General features: G+C 50.2%; 1 protein-coding gene across 1 annotated transcript in view; it reads left to right on the forward strand.

Moving 5' to 3' along the window:
• Positions 1 to 23,068, forward strand: part of LOC145358130 (suppressor APC domain-containing protein 2-like) — a 52,594-nt gene that overhangs the window by 28,658 nt on the left and 868 nt on the right. The window lies entirely within an intron of this gene.

Here is a 23,068-nt window from a genome sequence, read left to right on the forward strand (position 1 = left end):
TGCTGAATTGGATTGAAAAATCAACCTGGACAATGCCAGAGGGGAAAAGCACAAACTTTTATGTAGATATTGCACAAACAAAATCTCCCCACAGTCACGCGCATACACAGTGATACGTACAGTAACGCACAATAATACACACACAGTAAAACAGATATTTCCAATAAGGGGAGACTGATGATGTCGAGACGCTTGAGGTATTTAAAGAAAAGTGTGGCTTGATTGTAGTTTTTAGAAAGTTATTGATGAAAAGAAAGGTGTTGGCTATGTCCTTTGGTGGACAGATGAGAAAGAACATAAGAAATAGGAGCAGGAGTAGGCCATCTAGCCCCTCGAGCCTGCCCCGCCATTCAATAAGATCATGGCTGATCTGAAGTGGATCAGTTCCACTTTCCCGCTTTCTCCCCTTAATTCCCCTGTCTATCAGAAACCTATCTACCCGTGACTTAAATATATTTAGCGAGGCAGCCTCCACCACTTCAACGGGCAGAGATTCACCACCCTTTGAGTGAAGAAGTTCCTCCTCAACTCGGATCTAAACTGCCCCCCCCCCCCCTTATCTTGAGGCTGTGCCCTCTAGTCCTGCTATCCTTTCTAAGCGGGAAGAATCTCTCTACCTCTACCCTATCCATCCCCTTCATTATCTTATAAGAACATAAGAAATAGGAGCAGGAGTAGGCCATCTGGCCCTTCGAGCCTGCCCCGCCATTCAATAAGATCATGGCTGATCTGTCGTGGCTGATCTGTCGTGGCTCAGTTCCACTTTCCCGCCCTCTCCCCATAACCCTTAATCCCCTCTCTTATCAAAAACCCATCAACCCGCTTCTTAAAAATATTTAGCGAGGCAGCCTCCACCACTTCAACGGGCAGAGAATTCCAGAGATTCACCACCCTTTGAGTGAAGAAGTTCCTCCTCAACTCCGTTCTGAACCGCCCCCCCTTTATCTTGAGGCTGTGCCCCCTAGTCCTACTGTCTTTTTTGAGCGGGAAGAGTCTTTCCACCTCTATCCTATCCATCCCATTCATCATCTTATACGTCTCAATGAGATCTCCCCTCATTCTTCTAAACTCTAACGAGTACAAGCCTAGTTTATTCAGCCTCTCCTCATAGCTCAACCCCCTCAACTCCGGTATCAGCCTAGTAAACCTCCTCTGCACTCCCTCCAAGGCCAAAATATCCTTGCGCAGGTGCATATCCCCCCTCGTCCTTCTAAACTCCAACGAGTACAGACCCAGTCTATTTAGTCTCTCTTCATAGTCCAACCCCCTCATCTCTGGTATCAGCCTAATGACCCTCCTCTGCACTCCCTCCAAGGCCAATATATCCTTCCGCAAGTGCGGCGCCCAAAACTGCACACAGTACTCCAGTTGCGGCCTCACCAGTGCCCTGTACAGTTGCAGCAAGACCTCCCTACTTTTATATTCAATCCCCTCGCTATGAAGGCCAGCATCCCATTCGCCTTCCTGACCACCTGCTGCACCTGCAGGCTGGGTTTTTGCAACTCATGCACAAGGACCCCCAGGTCCCTCTGCACCGTATTAAGGGTTAAGTGTGTTTACCAGCAGAGGAATGAGCGAGGACAACAGTAAAAAAACACAAAATGTGAAAGTTCACACATTTCCAGCCGCACCTGAAATATGAGTATCCACTTTGGCAGGAATCTAAACTGATTCCATAAGATTGAAAAATATAGCCAACATGCACAAATTTAAGAACACAGATAAAAGAATGTGATATATGTGGGGGTCTGGACACTCTGCTGTACAAAGAGATTTGTAGGGAAAGGACAAGGTTTAATATTACAGGCAGGGGACATGACCACGGGCACTCAGAGCAGACATCAAGTTGCTGAGCACACAAAGGGCCAGATTTCAATTCAGAGCCAGGCAAAGGGAAGGCTGGGACACTGAAACAGAAACAAAAATAACTGCAGACCCGAGGGACAACGATCTACAGGAGCCACGGACAACCATGAGTTTACCAATAACCCATGTACGATCAAACTGCAGAGTATGTGGGAAGCCCAGTCACTGGCTTTGATTTATTACTGTCCCATGTACTGGTATACAGGGGCCAGTGTGCTGTATACAGTGAAAAGTTGTGTGTTATACAGACAAAGCATACCATTCATAGAGAAGGAAACGAGAGAGTGCAGAATGTAGTGTTACAGTCATAGCTAGAGTGTAGAGAAAGATCAACTTAATGCAAGGTAGGTCCATTCAAAAGTCTGACAGCAGCAGGGAAGAAGCTGTTCTTGAGTCGGTCGGTACGTGACCTCAGACTTTTGTATCTTTTTCCCAAAGGAAGAAGGTGGAAGAGAGAATGTCCGGGGTGCGTGGGGTCCTTAACTATACTGGCTGCTTTGCCGAGACAGCGGGAAGTGTAGACAGAGTCAATGGATGGGTGAGGGATTGGGTTACGTTCATGACCTTGTGATCTTGGGCAGAGCAAAAGTAAAAAGTTCATTAATCACAAATACGGCTTACATTCACACTGCAATGAAGTTACTGTGAAATTCCTCTAGTCGCCACACTCAGGTGCCTGTTTTGGTCAATGAACCTAACCAGTATGTCTTTCAGACTGGGAGGAAACTGGAGAACCCGGAAGAAACTCACACGGACACGGGGAGAACATGAAACCACACAAACGGTCAGCTAAGCCAGGAATGAAACATGGATCCCTGGCGCTGTGAGGCAGCAGTGCTGAGACTGTGCCATCCCAGAACGAGGCACACCAAGCTGTGATACAACCAGAAAGAATGATTGTTATGGTGCGTCTGTAAAAGTTGGTGAGAGTCGTAGCTAACGTGCCAAATTTCCTTAGACTTCTGAGAAAGTAGAAATGTTGGTGGGGCTTTCTTAACTCTAGTGTTGGCAATGGGGGGGGGTGGGGAACCAGGACAGGTTGTTGGTGATCTGGACCCCCAGAAACATGAAGCTCTCCCTCAGTTATTTACCATTTATATAGATGATCTGGAGGAGGGAACCGAGTGTAGGGTGTCAAAATTTGCTGATGACACCAAGATTGGGGGAACGGCAAATTGTGCGGAGGGTGGGGAGAGTCTACAGAAGGATCTAGATAGGCTGGGCGAATGGGCCAGGAACTGGCAAATGGAATTTAATGTTGGCAAGTGCGAGGTGGTCCACTTTGGTAGGAATAATGGTAGGAAGGACTATTACTTACATGGCGAAAAACTGCAGCAGGCGACGGTGCAGAGGGACCTCGGGGTCCTTGTGCATGAGTCGCAAAAACCCAGCCTGCAGGTGCAGCAGGTGGTCAGGAAGGCTAATGGGATGCTGGCCTTCATAGCGAGGGGGATTGAATATAAAAGCAGGGAGGTCTTGCTGCAACTGTATAGGGCATTGGTGAGGCCGCAACTGGAGTACTGTGTGCAGTTTTGGGCGCCGCACCTGCGCAAGGATATTTTGGCCTTGGAGGGAGTGCAGAGGAGGTTTACTAGGCTGATACCGGAGTTGAGGGGGTTGAGCTATGAGGAGAGGCTGAGTAAACTAGGCTTGTACTCGTTAGAGTTTAGAAGAATGAGGGGAGATCTCATTGAGACGTATAAGATGATGAATGGGATGGATAGGATAGAGGTGGAGAGACTCTTCCCGCTCAGAAAGGACAGTAGGACTAGGGGGCACAGCCTCAAGATAAAGGGGAGGCGGTTTAGAACGGAGTTGAGGAGGAACTTCTTCACTCAAAGGGTGGTGAATCTCTGGAATTCTCTGCCCGTTGAAGTGGTGGAGGCTGCCTCGCTAAATATTTTTAAGAAGCGGGTTGATGGGTTTTTGATAGGCAAGGGGATTAAGGGTTATGGGGAGAGGGCGGGAATGTGGAACTGAGCCACAACAGATCAGCCATGATCTTATTGAATGGCGGGGCAGGCTCGAAGGGCTAGATGGCCTACTCCTGCTCCTATTTCTTATGTTCTTATGTTCCTATGTTCTCTCGACCCTTTCTATTTCATCCCTGTTAATGTGGACAGGGGCATGTTCTCCACATTAGGGTTGACATTGAAGGAGGGATTACTGTTGCCGCACCAGTTCACCAGACATGCAAGAGATATGCTGGACAAAGAAAGAAACTGTAAAGGAGTTATCAGAAACAGAGAGAGTGAGAAAGAAGAGAAACAAACACCTGTACTGTGGATGTGATGCTGAGTTGAGAACACAGTGGGTGCAGGGACCATAAAGCTATGAAATCTGGCTGGAAGGATACAGTAAAAAGTCTGACAACACCAGGTTTTAGTCCAACCTATTTATTTGATAATATACTCACAAGCTTTCGAGGGGACTGCCTCGACTACCAGGCTAAAGTCCAACAGGTTGATTTGATAGCACAAGATTACAGAGTCTCAGGCTCCCAATATAGGAGCACAGTAAAGCAGAATCCCTCTGCCCCAGCTGAGGGCAGTGTAACACTACTCTCCAGCAGGAGTTAGTGTGAAGTTATGAAAGACAAGATGTCCCTTATGGGAGTGGGGCACAGACCCCCCTCCAGTAACAGAACTCACACGGTAAGGCCCGGTATCAAAGGAGAAATAGTGTTAGTGAGACACAGTGATGATTACGGAGGATATAAATCATCAGATAGACCGGAATAATCCGATAGGCAAAGGTGACAAATTCCAGGAATGTTTTTGGGATAGTTTTTCTAGGTCACATTCTGGGGCTAGCCAGGGAGCAGGTGAACACAGACCTGTATCGAGCAGTCAGGTACATTCACTGTGAACTCACCAGAGGCAGCAATCATCTGATATTTTACATTATTGAGAAAAAAGTGGGTCAAAAACAAATATTTTAAACTTAATGAAGGGCAGTTATGAGGGTTTGGAAGTGCAGCTAGGCTAAAGTGAACTGGTAATTTAGAATGAGATAGGTTTGAAGTTTTAACGTTTATTTATTAGTGTCATGAATAGGCTTACATTAACACTGCAATGAAGTTACTGTGAAAATCCCCTAGTCGTCACACTGTTTGGATACACGGAGGAGAGTTTAGCACAGCCCAGTGCGCCTGTGCGTCTATCAGACTGTGGGAGCAAACCGGGGCACCCAGAGGAAACCCACGCAGATATGGGGAGAATGTGCAAACTCTGCCCTGCCAGTGACCCAAACCTGGAATTGAACTGGAACAACATACTGCCCCCTGCTGCAGTGGAGGAGTATCCCACTGCCCCCTGCTGCAGTGGAGGAGTATCCCACTGCCCCCTGCTGGAGTGGAGGAGTATCCCACTGCCCCCTGCTGGAGTGGAGGAGTATCCCACTGCCCCCTGGTGGAGTGGAGGAGTATCACACTGCCCCCTGGTGGAGTGGAGGAGTATCACACTGCCCCCTGCTGGAGTGGAGGAATATCCCACTGCCCCCTGCTGCAGTGGAGGAATATCACACTGCCCCCTGCTGGAGTGGAGGAATATCCCACTGCCCCCTGCTGGAGTGGAGGAATATCCCACTGCCCCCTGCTGGAGTGGAGGAATATCACACTGCCCCCTGCTGGAGTGGAGGAGTATCACACTGCCCCCTGCTGGAGTGGAGGAGTATCCCACTGCCCCCTGCTGGAGTGGAGGAATATCACACTGCCCCCTGCTGGAGTGGAGGAATATCACACTGCCCCCTGCTGGAGTGGAGGAATATCCCACTGCCCCCTGCTGGAGTGGAGGAGTATCACACTGCCCCCTGCTGGAGTGGAGGAATATCCCACTGCCCCCTGCTGGAGTGGAGGAGTATCACACTGCCCCCTGCTGGAGTGGAGGAATATCCCACTGCCCCCTGCTGGAGTGGAGGAATATCCCACTGCCCCCTGCTGGAGTGGAGGAGTATCACACTGCCCCCTGCTGGTGTGGAGGACGTATCCTCTGCTGGATCAATGACTCAGACATTGCTCTCCGTGCTGTCTCCCTCTCCCATTCCCTGGTCAGTCTCTTGTCCGTGATCTCCGAGTGAGCCTTAGGCTGTGCTTTGCTGTGATGTTGCATCACAGCGTGGCTCAGAGTCCACAGGACAACGGGCTAAAGAACTTAATCATTCCATTTAAGAGGTATTCTAATAAAATAAAGCCAATCTCAATTCACACACGGTCACATGTGTGGGGATATGACACAGGGACATTTGTGAAGGGACATGTGATGTACAGATACGTGACATGGGAGCTCAGAATCAGATAGACACTGTGTTCAGGTCTATTCAGCGCTGCTCCCAATTGCTGCCAATCTCATTGATTCCCTTGAATCTTGATTGAAATGTTTGAGATGCTGAGGGATATAACAAGGAACAACACAGCCCGGGAAACAGGCCCTTTGGCCCAACGAGCCCACGCTGCCATCTTCACAATGTGTTTTTCCTACACCTCCCCTGACCCATGTCTATGCTTGTGGGACCTCCATTGGAAACCAGATTGAAGGGAGAATAATTTAGGGACAATTTGTTACACCAATCAGCACATCTTTGGGGTGTGGGAGGAAACCGGAGCACCCGGAGGAAACCCACGCAGACATGGGGAGAATGCGCAGACTCCGACAGACACCAATATTGACAGGGTGGATGTAGAGAGGATGTTTCTCCTTGTGAGAGAATCTCAAACTAGGGTCGCTGTATAAAAATAATAAGGGCTGGCCGATTTAAAATGGGGGAAATGTTTTCTCTCAGAGAGAACTCTCCTCCTCTGAGAGCTGTGGAAGCATAAGAAATAGGAGCAGGAGTAGGCCATCTAGCCCTTCGAGCCTGCCCCGCCATTCAATAAGATCATGGCTGATCTGTCGTGGCTCAGTTCCACTTTCCCGCTTTCTCCCCATAACCCTTAATCCCCTCGCTTATCAAAAACCCATCAACCCGCGTCTTAAAAATATTTAGCGAGGCAGCCTCCACCACTTCAACGGGCAGAGAATTCCAGAGATTCACCACCCTTTGAGTGAAGAAGTTCCTCCTCAACTCTGTTCTAAACCGCCCCCCCTTTATCTTGAGGCTGTGCCCCCTAGTCCTACTGTCCTTTCTGAGCGGGAAGAGTCTCTCCACCTCTATCCTATCCATCCCATTCATCATCTTATACGTCTCAATGAGATCTCCCCTCATTCTTCTAAACTCTAACGAGTACAAGCCTAGTTTATTCAGCCTCTCCTCATAGCTCAACCCCCTCAACTCCGGTATCAGCCTAGTAAACCTCCCACTTTCTCCCCATAACCCTTAATCCCCTTGTCTGTCAGAAATCAGAGTCTTTGAATATTTTTAAAGCAGAGAGTGATCGATTCTTGATTAACAAAAGGGAGGTGAAATGTTACTGGGGGAAGGCGGGAATGTGGGGTTGAGATTATAATCAGATCAGCGATGATCTTAGTGAGTGGTGGGGCAGACTGGAGGGGTTTCTGAATTCATACGCTCACATAACTGGATCCCAAATCTCCTGATCCCACCCCATCCCCCTCGTCCCAGTCTCTCCGATTGCTGATCCCAGTCCCTGTTTGAATGAGGATGTTTAATTCCATCGTCCTCCCTTTCTCCTCGTCTCCCTGGTTTACAGGGACACCGATTCCCAGGAGCTTTCATTGTTCAGAGCTCCCAGCCCGGGACACACCCAGCTTAATACCGGGGTGAAGTTTGTTTACGATTCCTGCCTCGTCCTTTTATCCTGCGTTGCTTTGTTGTACTTGTCTGAGAGACGGTGTTACTGAATCGAATGTCTGCGCTGGGTCATCCTCTTGTTATTATCAGCTTTGCTTCATTAAAAAGCAGGGTTGTGAGTAAGAATTTCAATGACAAATAGGTGATGTGTGCTCAGCTGCTAATTAAGAGCGCGGAAAGTGCTCAGACCTGTATGGGGAGCGCCTGCTAATTGGAGCTTGTTTGTGTTTGCTTAAACTGCCTCCCCAATGCTCACTCTTAACCACTGAGTTAGTCATCGCAGTGTGAGCGCAAACACCAAACAGCAGGGATCTGAAGACACTGCAAAATTGGCTGAAAACTGGCGTAAGGCCCTAAGGAATAGACCATTCAGCTCCTCGAGCCTGCTCCGCCATTCAATGGGATCCAACATTCCTCACGCCCACTTTCCTGCCCTTTCCTTGTCACCCTAGATTCCGTTATTGATCGGAAATCGATTTATCTCTGCCTTAAATATACACAAGGACTCTCCCCCAGAGCTCTCTGTGGCAAAGAGATTCAAGGATGACCCTCGGAGAGAAGAAATCCCTCCTCATCTCAGTCTTAAACTGGAGTCCCTTTATCCTGAGACTATTCCCTCCGGTCCAAGACTCTCTCACACAGGGAAACAGCCTCTCCCTGTCGAGTCTCTGATATGTTTCAACGAGGTCACCCCTCGTTCTCCTAAATTTCAATGGGTAGAGTCCCAACCTGTTTAATCTTTCCTTTTTCAGACGATTCCTCCATCAGAGAGCAAAGAACAGCACAGGAAACAAGCCCGCGCCGCCCATTTTAACACTCAGTGAGTGCCTCATTCCAATCCTCCTTCCACCTGTGAATTCTGGGGCAAATTTAGGGAATTATATGTGCGCCGGATTGAGGGGAGACTAATTCGGGGACAATTTATTCACCAATCAGCCTAAAAGCACCTTTTTTTTTGGGTTGGGGTGTGGGAGGAAACCGGAGAAAACCCACGCAAGCACGGGGAGAATGTGCAAAACTCCCGCAGACGCCGACCCGAGCCGGAGATCCGACCCGGGTCCCTGTAACTGCGCAGCGGACGGTGATGGTCACTGAGCTGTCGTGTTGCTCGTCCGGTTTCAGCGTACGCTGACCACGTGAAGCAATCCTTCTCGGAACTGCCTCCGATCAAATAATACCTTTCCTCAAATGAGGGGGAATCGGAACTGTTTCAGCGCTCCAGATGTGGTATCCCCGGCATCTCGTACAGTTGCTTACAATACTCCAGATGTGGTCTATTCAGTACCTTGTACAGTTACAGCAATTCTTACACTCCAACCCCCTTGAAACAAGGGTCAATATTAACTTCCTGATTACCTGCCGTACCTGGGCGCTAGCTTTCTGTGTTCCTGCACAAAATACCCCAGTTTGTGTTGCAGCTTTTGTCCATTCAAATAATACTCTGTCCTTTTGTCCTCCCTTCTAAAATGAACAACTTCACACTTTCCCACGTTAAACCCCATTTACCAACTTCTAGACCAAAGCTTTTTTTTGGGAGCCCCAGGGAGAGATGGATGACCCAGGTCTAATTGCTATGTTTGTTCGGTGCCGCTGTGCCTGACTCTCCTGTCACCGAGGACCAGACTGTTTGTGTAGGTTCTGCTCCTGGGAGTTGTTTCATCGTTCATCACCATCGCAGTGGGGGTGGGTGGGTGCTGGGGATTACTCTTTCTATCACACGCTGTGCCCACTGCCAACAACCCCTATTCTGAATAAAGCACACCCCCCTCACACTCTTCAGGATTAATCCCCTGGCTTGTTTCGATGGCAGAGTGGGGGAGATACCAGGCCATTTGGTTACAGATTGTGGGTTAGTACAGTAGCCTCTGTGTCTCATGGATGCCCAGGTTTGAGCTGCTAGGTCTCGATTCGATTAGTCAGTGAGTTTTATTTATTTGATGAGTAAGTTTAATAATCTAATAGAAATGAAGCAGCTTGCACCATGTTCCATCTGGGAACTTGGGAACGGTTCTGTGCCCCGGACAATGAGAAAGTATTAACAGCTGCAGCGGTCTGAGCTCAGAGTTTGAGCAGCAGCTCGGTGTCCCTGTAACTCGTCAGTAACTCGAGACGAACAGCACGGTATAACACACACTCAGTGAAGAGGCAGCAGCGTGACTGTGATCTGGAGCCAGACTGAGCGACGGAGGCAGATTATATTCCCAACTCAACTGGGTTTTTACAACAATCAGACAGATTCATGGTTATTTTTACTGGTACCAGCTTTTAATTTCCACATACTCACACACACACACATACATACACACACAACTATACTCACACACAAACACTCACACTCATCCTTACACACACACACACAAACATACACACACACACAGATATACTCACACACAAACACTCACACTCATACTTACACACACACACACAAACATACACACACACAGATATACACACACACAAACACTCACACTCATACTTACACACACACACAAACACACACACACACACACACACAAATATACACACACACAAACAGTCACACTCATACTTACACACACACAAACATACACACACACAAATATACACACACACAAACAGTCACACTCATACTTACACACACACACACAAACATACACACACACAAATATACACACACACAAACAGTCACACTCATACTTACACACACACACACAAACATACTCACAAATATACTCACACACAAACACTCACACTCATACTTACACACACACAAACATACACACACACAAACATACACACACACAAATATACTTACACACAAGCACTCACACTCATACTCGTGCACACACCCACAAACATACACACACACACAAACATGCACACTCATACTTGCACACACACACACACACACATATACTCACAAACACACACAAACATTCACACTCATACACACACCCACAAACACACTCACACACTCACTCACACACCTGTGCCCACACACATGCCCCATTGCCCCACTACCCGGCTGGCACTGCTGGGACCAAACAGTAAAATTCCATTCTCTAATTCCAACCGAGGAGCAGAATTGGAAAGTGCAGACCGATCCCAAAGAATGCGTGACTGGAACAGGGTGTTCCCACAATGACAGATTGGTGTCTGATTGCCAGAGAATGTTCAACTTCATTAACTCAGTGTCGCTCTGTAAAGAAGATTCCAGCACAGGAACAGGCCCTTCGGCCCTCCAAGCCTGTACTGACCATGCTGCCCGACTGAACTAAAACCCTCCCGGGGACCGTATCCCTGTATTCCCATCCTGTTCATGGATTTGCCAAGACGTCCCTTAACGGTCACTGCCGTTAGCCGCAGGAGACTCCCCATCTGTCCTGGGACGGTGTTAGTTTTAAAGTCAGTGAGTGAGTTGGGGAAAACCGTTGGGTCCACATTGAAACAAATCACAGAAACTTGGGATATAGCGTCATTAGTCAATTCTTCTCCCAGTATTGGAATGGTTGCTGTCCAAGATAAATCGGTGGAAACTCCAGGCCTCGGTGTCCAACAGGCTTGTTTCAGACGCCAATAGTGGGGAACTGTGTACCTTTCTACAGGCTCTTTGTGAGCAGAATGTTCTTTCTGACCCCCCCTCCGAGGGGATCGAACAATAGTTGACTTTTCTCGCGGGCACTTTGCCCCCTTTGCATCCTCATTCTGCTCACATTCTGCTCACATTCTCCGCAGCTTTTTAACTGAGCTCCATTTTATTGCCTAACAAAGCAGGAGTAGGCATTGGCATCACACTTGACCTGGTTGCCTGGAGACACTCCAAAGCTTCAATAATGACTTTGAAGTCTTGGCATCTATTGTTAGGTGCCAAAACAAAGCAACAAAATCCCACAAACAGCAACGAGACGAGTTGACGATTGAACAATACATCATTCATCGTTGGAATCTTCCCTTCGTTGGCAAGGCCAGTGTTGTCTCACCTGTGGCTGGTTGCCATGAGAAGGTAGTCAGGCAACACCACCCCCCCCCCCCCGATTGGCTCGAGTGTGTGTTTGCATCGAGACGTCACTTGTTTGAGGGGATTCCCCGATCTTCGGAAAGGCTTCTCGCTGCCCTCCGAACACAGCCAGGAGCCTGAGAACTGGCCAAACGCCTTTTGGAAATTCAGAGCACAGTCCGATCCCAACAGAGTGAAGTGAGTCAGGCAGCCGCGATCAAAGTTACAGCTTTGGATGTATTCCCTCCGTCAGGTTGTAGACACGGTGCCAGCCCCGCAGGTTTAAGGTTCATATTTAAGCCTCCAGGATCACTCTGGGGCAAAGCCTGTGCTAGTCCGTTCCTGATTAGGTGAGCGAGTCACAAAAACCACCGGCAGATCGTTTCCTTACAGGGGGCCAGCTACTATACCTGGTGAGATTACTTAGGAAAAGTGTTCTTTTACTTACTCTGTCTGTGTGGAAGTAAAAGGTTAAAAATCCTTCAGCAGGAGAGGCTCCGAGTGGACTAAGAGGGAGAGATTGATCTGAATTTGGCATCAGTTGAAGCTAACATATAAATGACACTATATTTGGGGTTTAAGGAGATTATCTATTGTTAAGTGGAAGAAAGGTTCTCCTAAGTAGAATCTTTGTATGCTGTCACTATTCAGGCTTCACATTCTCCAGGTTAAACACACTCCTTAAAAAGACATGAACTAATCCTTTCACAGACTCTACGCTGCCTGGTGTTTTAAGGTTTCAGAGCCTGTGAGCTATCATTTTCATCCTGAGTGCCACTCACTCCATCCCAGGTTATATCCTAAAGCAGCCTCAACATTCAACAGACCATCCCCCAACAGGCCATTTCCCCCAGAAACAAAGAACAAGACAGCACAGGAAACAGGCCCTTGGCCCAACGAGCCCGCGCTGCCCATTTTAACACTGTCAGGGCCTCATTCCAATCCTGCTTCTACCTATGACTTTTGTCTATGCGTCTTGGACTTCACAATAAAGGTGTGCAAATTTAGAGAATTATATGTGTGCCAGATTAAGGGAGGTCTAATTTAGGGACAATTTATTACCTCCAATCAGCCTAAGAGCACATCTTTGGGGTGTGGGAGGAAACCAGAGCACCCGGAGAAAACCCGGTGCCCCGGTTTCGAATCCCCCATAGAATCCCAACAGAAGCAGACTGTTTGGCCCATTGAGTCTGCGAATGGGATGCTGGCCTTCATAGCGAGGGGGATTGAATATAAAAGTAGGGAGGTCTTGCTGCAGCTGTATAGGGCATTGGTGAGGCTGCAGCTGGAGTACTGTGTGCAGTTTTGGTCGCCGCACTTACGCAAGGATGTTTTAGCCTTGGAGGGAGTGCAGAGGAGGTTTACTAGGCTGATACCGGAGTTGAGGGGTTGAGCTATGAGGAGAGGCTGAATAAACTAGGCTTGTACTCGTTAGAGTTTAGAAGAATGAGGGGAGATCTCATTGAGACGTATAAGATGATGAATGGGATGGATAGGATAGAGGTGGAGAGACTCTTCTCGCTCAGAAAGGACAGTAGGACTAGGGGGCACAGCCTCAAGATAAAGGGGGGGCGGTTTAGAACGGAGTTGAGGAGGAACTTCTTCACTCAAAGGGTGGTGAATCTCTGGAATTCTCTGCCCGTTGAAGTGGTGGAGGCTGCCTCGCTAAATATATTTAAGACGCGGGTTGATGGGTTTTTGATAAGAGAGGGGATTAAGGGTTATGGGGAGAGGGCGGGAATGTGGAACTGAGCCACGACAGATCAGCCATGATCTTATTGAATGGCGGGGCAGGCTCGAAGGGCTGGATGGCCGACTCCTGCTCCTATTTCTTATGTTCTTATGACCTGGTTTCTCCCGCACTCCAGAGATGTGCAGGTTAGCTGGGTTGGCCATGCTCAGTGTCCCGGGATGTGTGGGTGAAGGGGATTAACCCCGGTAATTGTGTGGAGTTACAGGGATAAGGAATGAGGGGGTGGGGGGGGAGGTCAGAGGGTTGGTGCAGACTAGATGGCCTGAGTGGCCTGCTCTGCACTGTAACGTTACCACAGCAGCCAATCAGAAACTGACAAGCAATCAATGAAATGGATTTCTCACCGAGAAGATCACAAGATGGACACGGGATCTCAAAAAACTCACACATCGAGATTGTAGCAAGGGATCACGTGAGGAGATCCCAGGAAGCGATCCCAGGCAAATATCAAAGCATGTGATCCCCGGGGAGGGTCACAGGAATAGATCACAGGGTAAGATCCTGGGAATAGATCACATGATGGGATCGCATGAATGGATCACATGGAGCGATCACGTCACTTGATCACGTGACAGGATCGTGTGGAGAGGCTGCAGAAAGAGATCAGATGAGCCAATCAAAGAGGCAGGAGATGGTTCACATATGGGGGGGGAGGGGAATGGTCAGAGACAGGGGGAGGGTCAGGGACGGGGGGGCGGTCCAGGACAGGAGGGGGCGGGTCAGGGACGGGGGGGGGCGGTCCAGGACAGGAGGGGGTGGGTCAGGGATGGGGGGGGCGGTCCAGGACAGGAGGGGGTGGGTCAGGGATGGGGGGGGCGGTCCAGGACAGGAGGGGGTGGGTCAGGGATGGGGGGGCGGTCCAGGACAGGAGGGGGTGGGCCAGGGATGGGGGGGCGGTCCAGGACAGGAGGGGGTGGGCCAGGGATGGGGGGGCGGTCCAGGACAGGAGGGGGTGGGCCAGGGATGGGGGGGGCGGTCCAGGACAGGAGGGGGCGGGTCAGGGATTGGGGGGTGGTCCAGGACAGGAGGGGGCGGGTCAGGGATGGGGGGGGCGGTCCAGAACAGGAGGGGGTGGGTCAGGGATGGGGGGGGCGGTCCAGGACAGGAGGGGGTGGGTCAGCGATGGGGGGGGCGGTCCAGGACAGGAGGGGGCGGGTCAGGGATGGGGGGGGGGGCGGTCCAGGACAGGAGGGGGCGGGTCAGGGATGGGGGGGGGCGGTCCAGGACAGGAGGGGGTGGGTCAGGGATGGGGGGGCGGTCCAGGACAGGAGGGGGCGGGTCAGGGATGGGGGGGGGCGGTCCAGGACAGGAGGGGGCGGGTCAGGGATGGGGGGGGCGGTCCAGGACATGAGGGGGTGGGTCAGGGATGGGGGGGGGCGGTCCAGGACAGGAGGGGGTGGGTCAGGGATGGGGGGGGCGGTCCAGGACAGGAGGGGGCGGGTCAGGGATGGGGGGGGGCGGTCCAGGACAGGAGGGGGCGGGTCAGGGATGGGGGGGAAGAGTCAGAGATTGGGGGGGAGGGGGGCATCAGAGACAGGGCGTGGGTCAGGGATGAGGGGAGGGTTAGGGATGTGGGTGGGTCAGAGACAGAGGGTGGGGAGGCGGTCTGGGATGGGGGGGTTGGATCAGGGATGAGAGGAAGAGTCAGGGATTGGGGGGGGGGGTGATCGTCAGAGACAGTGTGTGGGTCAGGGATGAGGGGAGGGTGTGGGACAACAGGGAGGGTCAGGGACGGGGGGGGATCAGGAACGGGGGGAGGTTCGGGGATGGAGGGGGAGTGGGTCAGGGGTAGGGGGAGGGTCAGAGTCAGGGGGTGGGTCAGGGAAATTGAGTATAAAGTTGGCCCGGTGTCCTGGAGGAAAGGGTGAGTGTCTGGAGGGGTCACTCGAGCTCGTGTCCACTGGGGTTTCACAGGGGTCAGTACCGGCTCACTCACTTCTTGAGGTAAATATTCAGACTTTAATGTGGAAGAAGTAACTGAGCAACGTTGTAGGTTGTACAACACCTGTGGGTGACAGTGGGGAAGTGGGGTGTAGACAACAGGAAGATATCCCTGGATTAATAAATTCACAGCAAAATGGAACTCAACCCAGAGAAGTGTGGAGGGGGGGGAGACAAATGAACAAGAAAATGGACAATAAATGAAACAATAGACAATATCCTGGGACAGACTGGAGTGTGACAAATGTCGCCCAGCTATTTCAAGAAGGAGAGACGGAGGAAATAGGGAATGACAGACAGGGTTAGTTTAACACCAGTAACAGAGAGAATGTGATAACACTTGCAAAATATAAATGTGATCGGACAAAGTCAACATGGACTCATGACACGGTCAACATGTTTGACAAACGTACTGGAGTTTTTGATGATATACCTAACAGATCATCGAACCCTACAGTACAGAAAGAGGCCATTCAGCCCATCGAGTCTGCACCCAACACAATCCCACCCAGGCCCTATCCCCATATCCAAAGAACAACGAACAAAACAGCACGGGAAACGGGCCCTTCGGCCCAACGAGCCCGCGCCGCCATCTTAACAAAGCATTTTTCCTCCTCCACCCTTGACCCATGTCTATGTTTATGGCACTCCACACTGGAAACCAGATTAAGGGGAGAATAATTTAGGGACAATTTGTTACCTCCAATCAGCCTAAGAGCACATCTTTGGGGTGTGGGAGGAAACCGGAGCACCCGGAGGAAACCCACGCAAGCACGGGGAGAATGCGCAAACTCCCACAGACACCGACCCAAATCCATGTATCTGCACAGCTAACAGTGATAGTCACTGAGCTGTTGTGGTGCCCATCTGCTGGTCCAGTTTTAAGCATACACTAACGACGTGAAGTACGAGGCTACTCTCGAAACATCCAAGAGCAGCCCACGCACGACCCACCGTGTGCATGCCCCTCGTTAGACAACAAGGTGGACTGACACACCTGCGGAGTAAAAGAAAAAAACATCAACACGTTGCATTAGATTTCCAGGAACGTCCCAAGGCTCCGATCCTTATTTAAAACCGTCTCCTATAACCCTCCATCCCTGTTTCGCTCATGTGTCTATCTACGTAAACCTTAAACAAGTCCAGCGTGCCTGCCTCCACCACCTTACTTGGCAGTGCATTCCATACCCCCACGACCCTCTGTGTGAAAAACCTCCCTCTAGCATCCAAATTATACCTCTCCCCCCTCACCTTACGCCTGTGGCCCCTCATGATATTTGTCTCCAAACTAGGAAAAAGCCTGCCACTGTTTACTCTATCTATACCCTTCATTATTTTATACACCTCTATCAGATCCCCCCTTAATCTCCGTCTTTCTAAGGAAAAGAGCCCCAATTTACCCAATCTTTCCTCATAACCCAGTCCTTCCATACCAGGCAGCATCCTGGTAAACCTCCTCTGCACTCTCTCCAGGGTCTCCACGTCCTTCCGGTAGTAAGGTGACCAGAACTGGACGCTGTTCTCCAAATGCGGTCTAACCAACGTTCTGTAAAACTGCAACATTAGACACCAGCTCTTGTACTCTATACCCTTTCCTATAAAGGCTAGCATACCATAAGCTTTCTTCACAACCTTCTCCACCTGAGTTTCCACCTTCAGAGACTTGTGCATTTGCACCCCCAGGTCCCTCTGCATTTCTATACACTTAATAGGTCAACCCTTTATCATGTAACTCCTCCCTACATTATTCCTTCCAAAATGCATCACCTCGCATTTATCAGGATTAAATTCCATCTGCTATTTATCTGCCCAACACCCACTAATCCCTCTAACCTACATATCCCTGGACACTAAGGGGCAATTTTAGCCTGGCCAATCACCCTAACCCACACACCTTTGGACTGTGTGTCTGTGTGTGTGTATGAGTGTGTGTGTGTGAGCCCTCCAAGCCTGCATTAACCATGCTGCCCGACTTAACTAAACCCCGTATCGTTCTGGGGACCGTATCCCAGAGCTACAACCCCATTAACCCCCAGCAATCTGCTGCCGTTCAGTTGTCTGAAGGCTCCCTGTGGATCACTCTGTTCTCCTGCCCCATGCACCCCAGCATTGCCTTAGGGAAGCTTGGATCCCACTGACTCCCATCTCCTGTTGTCCCTGTGCCTTTCCCAGCTTAACCTGACTTCATAAATGTCACCTTGTCCAATCCATCACACAAACCAGCCCCCTATCCATTGGCTCTGTCTACACTTCCCACTGCCTTGGAAAAGCAGCCGGGATAATCCAGGACCCCCCCCACATCCCACGGACATTCTCTCTTCCACCTTCTTCCATCGGGAAAAAGATACAAAAGTCTGAGGTCACGTACCGACCGACTCAAGAACAGCTTCTTCCCTGCTGCTGTCAGACTTTTGAATGGACCTACCTTGCATTAAGTTGATCTTTCTCTACACCCTAGCTATGACTGTAACACTACATTCGGCACTCTCTCCTTTCCTTCTCTATGAATGGTATGTTTTGTCTGTATAGTGCGCAAGAAACAATATTTTTCACTGTATGTTAATACACGTGACAATAATAAATCAAATCAAATCTAACCATGAGATACAGACTGATTTTAGGTGCTGTGGGCTGGTTTTAGGTGCTGTTATAGCGCAGTGAGCCAGGGGAATCGTGCAGGAGTCAACGCACCAGATTCACGGAGAGTTTGCTGGCGTTTCCCAGCGCCAGATTTCCAGCTCTGTACCGGAAATGAGAACAAAGAACAAAATCAGCCCGGGAAACAGGCCCTTCGGCCCATCGAGCCCGCGCCGCCATCTCAACACCACCAGTCCCCCTCTCCACCCACGACCCCTGTCTAATGTTTTATGGCCATCCAGATTGAGGGAAACTGATTTAGGGACAATTTATTACCTCCAATCAGCCTAACAGCACATCTTTGGGGTGTGGGAGGAAACTGGAGCACCCGGAGAAAACCCACGCAAGCACGGGGAGAATGCGCAAACTCCCACAGACACCGGCCCAAATCCATGTGTCTGCACAGCAATCAGCGATAGTCACTGAGCTGTCGTCTTGCCCAGTATCTGGTCCAGTTTAGACACACACTAATGACATGAAGCACTAGGCCAATCTCGAACAACCAAGAGCAGCCCCAGTACGACCCACCGCGTGGATGCCCCTCGTTGGCCAATAAGGCGGACCGAATCGCCTGTGGATTAAAAGAAAAGACATCAATAAACGTACACAGCTTATACGGACATTCACGGAATCATCTGCCACCCTTACCCAGTCGGGCCTACGCGTGATTCCAGGGCAACAGCAATGTGGTTGACTCTTAAATGCCCCCTGAAAAGCCCGAGTGAGACACTCAGTCCAAGGGCAATTAGGAACGGGGAATAAATCCTGACCCAGCCATCGGCACCAACATCCTGTGAATGGAGAGAAAAAGACAGGATTGGATTGAGGGGGTTCAGATGATTAAAGGATTTGACGGGTTAGACAGAGGAATGAGGCAAGTGTGGAGGGGGGGGGGGGCAGGGGGAGCTTGTCCAAAACCTCAGGATTGATGTCAGGAAGCGCGGGGAAATCCGGAACGTTCCCCCGTTGTTCACGTTGGGGCAGGGGGCTTTGGGAGGCCAATTTCAAAACTGAGATTGGCAGATTCTTGTTAGGCAGAGCGATGGAGCGAGGTGGTGCAGACCTCGCCAGGGTCTCCCTGACTGCAGAGTGGGCTGGAGGAGCTGCTGGTTCCCCCCTCGTACCCTGAGAGCCTGTACCCCGAGTGCCAGCGAGTGTGGGGAGGGGAGGGGAGGGGGGGGGGAGTGCAGGGGGGAAGGAGGAGAAAGGCCTGGGATATGGAGACACGAGGAAAGGGATGCGGTAGAAGGTGAGGGGCAAACGGTGGAGCCCTCTTGCTCGGAATATTCTCCGCTCACTCTCTGAACTACTGACTGAGCCCTGCAGCAAGGAGAGTGGAGTGAACAAGGGAAGGCGTTGCCTGGGCTGGCTGGGGACACGAAGAACAGTACTCTCAACAGTATCTCACACACACAAATGCCTTTTACCACAGGCCTGGCCTTGTGTGAGTCACCAGGCCAAGGATTTTGAGACTGGCTTCTCTCTGCATTGTTGCTCAGTGGGGCCCAGACCTGGCAGTGAATGAGCCAGCACGCACTGGCAGTTTAAAATGTCACGACTTTTCCTGCTGGCTAAGGGACGAGAGGCAAAAGCTTGCGACGTGAACTTTAATCGAGTAATTGAACATCACGCTATCTTCAGGCTATGGGTGAATTTGCTTTGTCAGTGAGCAGCTTCCCCTTACAGAGTATGAACATATAGAACATAGAACGCTACAGCACAAACAGGCCCTTCGGCCCACAAGTTGCGCCAACCCTATCCATACCCACCAGGCCTATCTATAACCCCCAATCCCATTAGATCCCATATACTCATCCAGAAGTCTTTTAAAAGACCCCAGCGAGTTCGCCTCCACCACCACCAACAGCAGCCGATTCCATTCACTCACCACCCTCTGAGTGAAAAACTTACCCCTAACATCTCCTCTGTACTTTCCTCCCCGCACCTTAAACCTGTGTCCTCTCGTAGCGACCATTTCAGCCCGGGGAAATAGCCTCCGAGAATCCACCCTATCTATTCCTTTCAACATCTTATAAACCTCTATCAGGTGGCCTCTCAACCTTCGTCTCTCCAGGGAGAAGAGTCCCAGCTCCCTCAACCTATCTTCATAAGGCATGCCTCCCAATCCAGGCAACATCCTTGTAAATCTCCTCTGCACCCTCTCAATAGCTTCCACATCCTTCCTGTAGTGAGGTGACCAGAACTGCGCACAGTACTCCAAGTGGGGTCTGACAAGGGTCTTATAAAGTTGCAGCATTACCTCCCGACTCCTAGACTCAATCCCTCGATTAGTGGAGGCCAGTACCCGCTCAATAGCTTCCACATCCTTCCTGTAGTTTCACCTCCACCTTTCTGTTCAGGTGCCACGCCACCCGTTACTGGGATATATTCCACTGCTCCTTCACCCAAATTCTCTCCCAAACATTCCCGAGTCAAATCGCTGCGGTCTCTTCCTCAGGCTAACTGGGAGTCAGGGTGATAAGGTCTCTGATTGGTGACAGGCCTGATCACATGACTTCAACAGATAACGTTGCATTTAACATAAGAACATAAGAAATAGGAGCAGGAGTAGGCCATCTGGCCCTTCGAGCCTGCCCCGCCATTCAATAAGATCATGGCTGATCTGTCGTGGCTCAGTTCCACATTCCCGCCCTCTCCCCATAACCCTTAATCTCCTCTCTTATCAAAAACCCATCAACCCGCGTCTTAAAAATATTTAGCGAGGCAGCCTCCACCACTTCAACGGGCAGAGAATTCCAGAGATTCACCACCCTTTGAGTGAAGAAGTTCCTCCTCAACTCCGTTCTAAACTGCCCCCCCTTTATCTTGAGGCTGTGCCCCCTAGTCCTACTGTCCTTTCTGAGCGGGAAGAGTCTCTCCACCTCTATCCTATCCATCCCATTCATCATCTTATACGTCTCAATGAGATCTCCCCTCATTCTTCTAAACTCTAACGAGTACAAGCCTAGTTTATTCAGCCTCTCCTCATAGTTCAACCCCCTCAACTCCGGTATCAGCCTAGTAAACCTCCTCTGCACTCCCTCCAAGGCCAAAATATCCTTGCGTAAGTACGGCGCCCAAAATTGCACACAGTACTCCAGCTGCGGCCTCTACCTTGTCAAGTTGGGTCCCCATGTGTCAACTAAATAGTAATTTTGTGTGTGTGTGTGTGTGTGTGTGTGTGTGTGTGTGTGTGTGTGTGTGTGTGTGTGTGTGTGTGTGTGTGTGTGTGTGTGTGTGTGTGTGTGTGTGTGTGTGTGTGTGTGTGTGTGTGTGTGTGGGCATTAGGGGTCGTCACTTGAAACCCCCCATGAATATTGTAGTTGTCAGGTTTGGAGGTGTTTGCTTGTTTTGTGTAACTTGATAAATAGATGTTAAAGTGTGTTAAGATGGGCTCCAGTTGTATCCTTCAGCGCTGGCATTCTGGAACGTAACATGACGGCAGAGAACGGTGAAGGTTGGAGACCAGGGGAAAATCTGTTATGGAACAGGAATATTCATGAACGTGGTGGAAAATGGCTGAGAGCAAACGGAAACCGGTGGGGGTTTGATCATCGGACAATATTCCCAAAGTCTGAAGCAGATGTCCAGTGGTAGAGTGAGTTGGATTTGGGAATGCAAGCCTCATTCCTAAGAAAGGGGATATAAATACCTGAGATTGACATTGCCATAGAAACCCTACAGTGCAGAAAGAGGCCATTCGGCCCATCGAGTCTGCACTGAACACAATCCTATCCCCATATCCCTACATATTATACCCACCAATCCCTCTAACCTACACATCCCTGGACACTAAGGGGCAATTTCTTAGCACGGCCAATCAACCTAACCCGCACATTGTTGGACTGTGGGAGGAAACCGGAGGAAACCCACGCAGACACGAGGAGAATGTGCAAACTCCACACAGACAGTGACCCGAGCCGGGAATCGAACCTGGGGCCCGTGAAACAGCAGCGCTAACCCACCGTGCTACCGTGCCGCCCTCAGAGAAATTAGTCAGAGAAATTGGATCGGAAGTATTTTTTTGTGAGCTGGATGTCCGATAGTGAGGCAAGTTTGGAATTTCTGTTCAAGTTGCTGGGTAACGTTTACAATCTGTGAGGCACGGTCGGACTATCACAGATTGCAAAATCAGACACTCGTTCGTTGAGGACTATTGATTTAGATTCGAAATTCGATTTGGGGAGCAGACAAATGAATTAGGAGCAGGAAGAGGCCGCCTGGTCCCTCCAGCTTGTTCTGTTGTTCACTAAGATCGTGGTTGATCGCCTCAATCCCACATTTATAGCAGTTTCTCAACCCACGGAGAGTGACTGACCCGGATGGGCACTCAGATCCTACACGGATCAGCTGGTGGAGATATTCTCAAACATCTCCAACCTCTCTTTACAACAGTCTGAGGCCCCTATCTGCTTCAGAAAGACCATCATCCCGGTATCTAAGAAAAACCAAGCAGCGAGCCTTAATAACTGTCGACCAGAGGCTCTGACTTCTATCGTTATGAAGTGCTCTGAAAGGTTAGCCATGGCACAAATCAATCCCAGCCTCCCGGACTAGCTGGACCCACTATGGCACGGTAGCACAGAGGGTTAGCACTGCTGCTTCACAGCTCCTGGGTTCGATTCCTGGCTCGGGTCACTGTCTGTGTGGAGTTTGCACATTCTCCTCGTGTCTGCGTGGGTTTCCTCCGGGTGCTCCGGTTTCCTCCCACAGTCCAAAGATGTGCGGGTTAGGTTGATTGGCCGTGCTAAATTGCCCCTTAGCATCCTGAGATGTGAAGGTTAGAGGGATTAGTGGGTATAATATGTAGGGATATGGGGATAGGGTCTGGGTGGGATTGTGGTTGGTGCAGACTCGAAGGGTCTGGTTCTGCACTGTAGGGTTCGATGTACAGTTCGCCTGTCACAGCGACAGGTCCACAGCAGACGCCATCTCCCTGGCCCTGCACTCAACCCTGGAACTCCTAGATAACAAGGACACTTATGTCAGGCTCCTAGTCATAGACTACAGCTCAACTTTTAGATGCCGAGATCAGCAGCAGCCTATCCTGGTCCCTCCACACTGACACTATAGTTAAGAAATTCCACCAATGGTCTACTTTCTCAGGGGACTAAGGAAATTTGGCTGCAACTGTCACCAATTTTTAC

The sequence above is a fragment of the Carcharhinus amblyrhynchos genome, chromosome 25, assembly GCF_965287045.1.
Source record: "Carcharhinus amblyrhynchos chromosome 25, sCarAmb.v2.hapA, whole genome shotgun sequence".
Lineage (NCBI taxonomy): Eukaryota > Metazoa > Chordata > Chondrichthyes > Carcharhiniformes > Carcharhinidae > Carcharhinus > Carcharhinus amblyrhynchos.